The sequence below is a fragment of the Lagopus muta genome, chromosome 3 (assembly GCF_023343835.1).
Source record: "Lagopus muta isolate bLagMut1 chromosome 3, bLagMut1 primary, whole genome shotgun sequence".
NCBI lineage: Eukaryota > Metazoa > Chordata > Aves > Galliformes > Phasianidae > Lagopus > Lagopus muta.
The window spans coordinates 32120901-32127276 of NC_064435.1; positions in this window are offsets into that span (position 1 = coordinate 32120901).

Consider the following 6376-nt stretch of genomic DNA (forward strand, 5'->3'; position numbering starts at 1 on the left):
CATTGGAAATCTACTTTCTGTTTTCTTCTTCCATACTCATAGCTTACATTACTTATTTTACAATGTGTTCAGGCACACATCGTACTTTTTTCTGTATGCTCCAAACCTTCCTATAGTTCAAACTGTTGTTAAAGCCAAGTGCTGCACTTGACTAGTTAGCGTGCAGCTGAAACTGAGGAGTGTGAGAGAAGACTTTCAGAATTTGGTTGGAATTAGCCCAAATTCATCACAATTTTTGCAACATCTCTTATTTGGGTTTGAGAGAGCTACAGATCAGTGCCTGGCTCACAAAGAAGTGTTGCACGCTGAATGGGTGATTTGTTGAGAGGTGAGGCTTCTGTTGAAGCAAAGCATCTTGGAAACAATATGGAGAGAGCCCTGGCACGTCTACACAATATGCTTTGTCACATGCTACTTCTTTCCACCAAATCCCACCAATTACCCTTACAACAGAGTTTTGAGAGCAAAACTGAACAACAAGAAAAAAGAGTTTATATGAAAAATCAGTATCATTTTTCTTGTGAATGTCCTTTACAGGGAAATATCTCTTAAAAATGCATGTATAATGACAAAGTAGCAAGCGATAGTTCATCCCTGTGTATACGCTCGACCTTTAGCACTTCTGGTTTGCTGTTAGAGATGGCCCAGGCAGACTTTTGTGCCTGGAAGCTCATGGGTTGCTTTTGTGTTTCATGGCTGTAGTTTTGTCCAGTAAAAGATATCACCTCTTCTTACAAGCCTTGACTTGGTTGTAAACTTAGATCATCCAAGCTACAACAACAACAGGACAAACTTCGCATAGTGCAAATGTAATTTGCAGGGTCAGCATGAAACTGATCCTGGATCTTGGATGAAAAGAGAGCTATATATGTTGTCACATCCATAGAGCTGCCAGCACCTGCTAAGAACCTTCAACACAAACTGAAGCCAAAGTGAGCTGAGGTCACGCTTCAGGCACGCCAGCATTAAGTCATTGTGTTCAGAGACCCTGACTAAATGTAGGGGCAGTGTGTACATATTGCAAAACCACAGTCCTCTGTCCATCCTCTATTCTAGCTGCCCTTAGGTCTCCTTCACGTAGGACATGCAGAAGTCTTACGGCTATATGAAATGATAAAAAAACAATTTCTACATTGTTAGGTTAGCTATAGAATTTGTATGCATGGCAAGAGTTTAGCCCAACATATTCTTCCAGATTTTTCAGAAGATGTTAAATATGTCAGTTCTGTGAAGTATGTACTATAATGCGTTTTCAGTTTTACTGACCTCCCTAATGGAAAGACAAACATTGCAAAAATCCTTACTGAAAAGAAGGATGACTTTGGCATGTCAACTCTCCATCAGTAGATCTGAAGCAACAGAACATTTATTGTTTTCAGTTCACCACAATTTTAAAAAGAAAATCTTGGATTTTTGGCAGCTGAAAATAAGAGCTTTCAATTCAGACAAAAGAATTGTTGTTTCTGGTATTAGTCCAAAGAATTAATACAACATAAAAAGTAATATACTTCTGTCTGTATTTTAATGACAATGAAGTGTGTGTGCACTCTAATTTTGTCCGCCTCCTCCTACACTGTATTTCCCTTCTTTGGTCCTTTTCCCTGCACCACAAGAGGGCATGGTGTGTGGCATCCCATCACTCACATTTGGCTGAATGCATTCAGGAATTGATACTGTAGCAAAAAGGTCATCAGACCTATAAATTAGTATGATCTTTGTGCAGAAATCCAAACGCTTTCATATTAGAGGGACAGCTTCCATTACCTAGTTTGGTGTCCAGCATACTGTAGAAATAAATGCAGCTGCTTCATTTTGGAGCCAGTAGACAATTCCCATCATCAGTAGCAAAGACAACTGTTTGATCTATTCTATCTGCTTGTCCTCCCTACGTGTCCATCCTTTTTCCTAACCCTGACCTGTATGTCCTGTCCACGGCTTTTCAGTATCTATGAAACTTCATGGAATTATTTTCAGTTATTCTCTGGAGAGGAATCACCTTCCCAGTTTCAGACTTGCAAATCTCTTCAATTGAAGCCAAATCACCACTGGAAAATGTTTTCGCTCTCTCTTTTCTATCCTTCTGTGCAACACACAAGGCAGAAGGATCTTGATTGTCTTCTGCCAGTTCAAACAAAAACTGTCTGGGTGGAATGAGCATTCCTGTTGCCATCCTTCTCTCCCACACAGATGATGATCATTTATAGCAATTTACAATAATACAGCTTTGGAAAATATATATTGGAGGAGAAAGAGTTGTTTTAAGAGCTATGTGGAATTTTCAATATAAAACTAAGAAAAGCATAGGCAATTTTTAGTGGTAAAATATTTAAATCCCTGCATATTTGACAGATTATTCCATGTGAATGATAATGATTTGTTGTAAATATCACCATAGCAGCTACATATAAATATATGCAGTCTAGTCTGCACTTCAGAATAAAGAGAGGTTTATCTTTATTACCTGGTAGGATACCAAGAATAGAAACATCCCTGTACTCTTCAGAAAGGAGAACCAAAGTTTGCTTTCCTCTTTTTTTTTTTTTTTTTTCCTTTCATTTGAACAGTGAGAAAATTGTAATGAGTCCTAGCCAGAAAATGTTGGCAACTGTACACTGGATAGACTGGAGAGGTGAAATCTGAGAATCCCAGAGGCAAAAAAGAAGGATGCTTCAGGAACAGAAACTCAGATTTGGTAGCCACCCTCACAGAGATGGTGAAAACAAAGCTGTAAGGAGGAACAAAGTTGCCAAGGGATGAGCTGAAAAGGGAGAAAGGGAGCAAAGAAAAAATAAAGCCTTAAAAAGGCGGAGGAAGGAGAGGCAATAAAAGGAGCAGAGAATGTAAGAAAAGAGGATGTACAGGGCAGCTCCAGAAGCATTAAGAGATCAGAGAAGGAAGCCATTTGGGTGTCTAAAGGAGGTGGTGAACTTAGAAGAGGGGTGATGCAGAAGCAGTAAGATAAATTCTGTTGGAGAAGATGGCAGTTACCTCAGTGAAAGAACTGCAGGACAGCTGGTGCAGGGGAAAGCCTATCAAAGGGTAATGCCTGAGGCAGGAGGCAAAGAGGAGGAGGAAAATGGCAGCCTAGTTCCTTCATCACTTAAGCTATTTACATCATCCATTTGAAGGCATTTGAATGTAGTGTCCGAGCCAAGGCTAGAGTCTCTCCAGCCTCCCATAGAGCCAGCAGAGAGGCTGCACTGGTCAGCACAAGCTCTTTTTCTTGCCTTCCCTCTGGAAGATAAACTTTTTATCTCCCTTGTCTGTACAAGTTCCCTAAGGAATTTAATGCACAACCGGGCAGAGCTCCACCACCCACCCTCCCAAGCTATCCCCAGATTTCTTCTGCTAAAAACAATGATATACTGGTAAAGATAGTTTAAAAGCTTAGCCCTGCTTGTCTAACAGGAATACGTCTTTTCCCTCTTTTTTTTTTCAAATGGGTCATTTCTCAAAAGCTTTTCATTCTGATTAAAAATGGTTTACATGTCAAGAGCTTATAAAGTTGAGTAATGCTTAAAATGCACATGCAAAATAATAGGAAGTATAGTAAATCATGCTATGTGATGAAAAATTTGTACAAAAGTGTGATGTTTTGTCCTCAGAAATAATCTAATGTTGTATGCATTGGTGTGTAAATACCTCAGATCCTGTTTCAATTAAATGCCTTCATTGAAGGAACCATAGCATGAAGATTGACTACCACTATGTACAGAAAGTGATAAATTATCCAAGGATTATAGTTCATAAACATGAGACTCCATGTCTAGGAAAAAATGAAATGACTGCCTTAGATATATTTAAAAAACAAGGTGTTCTGTGAGTAGCCAACAGAGCTTCATCTGAGAGTGTATTTTTTGTCTCAGAAATAACCTCTGTGCGTTATTACTGCGTTGACCCTATTCATCTCTGACATCCCTACCTGGTAATCCCTTCTGGCAAGAGAGAACACAGCCTGAAGCCAGCCCCGAGCTATGGGGTTACTGATTTGCTGGCCAGTACACGGCCAGGAGCATTCATCATGCATCCAGATGCTGCCAAGCAAAAGCAAGGCTGAATTCGACCAAATGGGGGCCAGGTTACCTGGAAGAACAAACATGTTTTCTCTCTTCCCTCCAACCACAGAATTTCATGGTAGTTACTGGAACTTAACAGTGTTTGGGAGTTCTCATCCTCTCTCAATTATGTGTCAAATTGCCCAATTTTTTTTAATTTTTTTTTTGAGGGGGGGGGGGTTGGAAAGGGGGGGGTGCAGGAAAGAATGGGGAAGAGAGGAAGAGAAAGAGCTAAAAATACCATTTGGATTTTTCCAGGCTCCTTGTCCTGGAATATTAGCAAATGTGATGCGTAAAACAATATCTTTTTTTGTTGTTGTTCACTAAAGACACGGAGTAGCAGACAAAAATTGATTATTTTTATTTTGATACGGTAACATGCTTTCATACACACCAACAGCTGCATTTTCTTCAGTTCAGAATACATATACTTTCAGCTCTGCATTTTTGTTCTCCCAGAAGGACAGGCAACACACCAAGGACTCATTTGGCCAGCGGGGGGTAAGAAAACTTTCCAGCGTAGAGATTACTATGGAGATAAACCCACAGCTGTGTGAGGAGTACATTGATAAAATTACATCTGTTTACATCAGCTGAAGATCTCCCACTTATCTGCAGTAATGTGTTTCCCAAGACAGCTTAACTGATCTGGACTTAATACTTGATTACATGGTTATTACAAGAACTCTACAATTGCTCATAAGAGAAATCTTACTGTCTTCAGTAGACTTATCTAATATATACTCTAGGTCCCACAACTATGGCTGATACTACGTATCAGCAAACTAAATTGAATGTTTTCAGTGACCTGTACTGCTGTTTTCATGCCGCTCATCAGCAAAGTCATTTATGGTTTTGGGGAGTTCAAAACCTTTCTTTGAGGTAACTGGACTCACGAGAATAGTCCATAGATATAACTGACAGTACAGGGGGTGAAGTGAAATTTGAGTTCTATGATGTGCTAATGTCAACATCAAGATGCAGAAGGTCCAGGACAGCTCTCACTGCTTTCAGTATTCTGATGTCACAGATAAGTATTGAATATTATTTTTGAGAATATTATTCTTTTTCATACTTTCATACCGGTTTCAATTTGGATTACTGCATCTTAATTACCTGGTTAATCGTCTGGTTTTCACATCATGGCAGCCAATCTACTGAGGGTGCAAGACTATCTCTTGTGGCTGAGATGCAGATGTGCTTACGGAAGGCCTTGCTTTTACAACTTGTGTTGTAAACAACACAACATCAAGTGCCATCCTAAGGAAATACATCTACATGCAGGTACATTTATCTCTGATTTTCCTCTCATCTCACTCATTTTTCTTTCTTTTTTGTCTGTCTCAGTGTATCTCATCTGTTCTTTTGTTCTTGCTTTCTTAAATAATGAAACCATTTTATATTTAGTATCCATAGTGAAAAGAAAAAAAAAAAAAAAAACAGGAGAAAATGGATCGGTGTAAACATTGGCTTTGCAGAGAACTGTAATGGGTAATGGCTGAGGAAATTCTCTTCCAAAGTCACTGAAGAAGCCACAATATAAATTTCTTTGCCCCCAGTGCATGACAGCCCAGTGTCCATCTCACGAGGTAAGATATGGATAACTTAAAAATCTAATTATGCTGACTTTCAGGGGTGATATTCACTTGCTGCCACTCCAAAGCCAACAATACAAAAGTTTGCATATACAAAGCAAAATACAAAAATACACTACATTGGTGCCCATAGTCCCTCATTCTCATTTTCAAAAATTAATGATAGTGCATCTGTCCAGTTATTTAGATGTCAAGCTATACTTTTCTTCTTTTTTGTTCTCACAAGAATTTAGGTGGATGCATGGATAGGGCTGAGAGTTTTGTTCAGATGAGTTTTTTGCGTATATACCATTTCACATTGCAAAGAAATTAAGAATGGTATGTATAGAGAATGAACAACTTCATAGCAAAATAACTGTTCTGTCTGCTCTTAATTTATTATACATTTGATTGCTTTCTGAATATATCACATGGACTACTGTACTTGAAACATATTTTGAAGGCATCTACCAACAAAATAATCAGTTTTGTTTATGTTGCAATCAGACCCAACTCATGTCTGTAAAGTCATCACATTTTATGTATTTACACACAGACTTTCTCTTGCCCCCAGCAGACCGCATAAAACACAAGGAATGGTTCCTCAGTCCTCAAGACAAATCTGCACAAGATTCAAAACGTCAGGATAAGTCTGCTGCCTGAGTTGGGAGAAGAAATCATAACTGGATCAAGGAGGTGTTCACCTGTGGCCTGGTATACTCTGCCAGGGCCTTTGGGTGCTGCTCA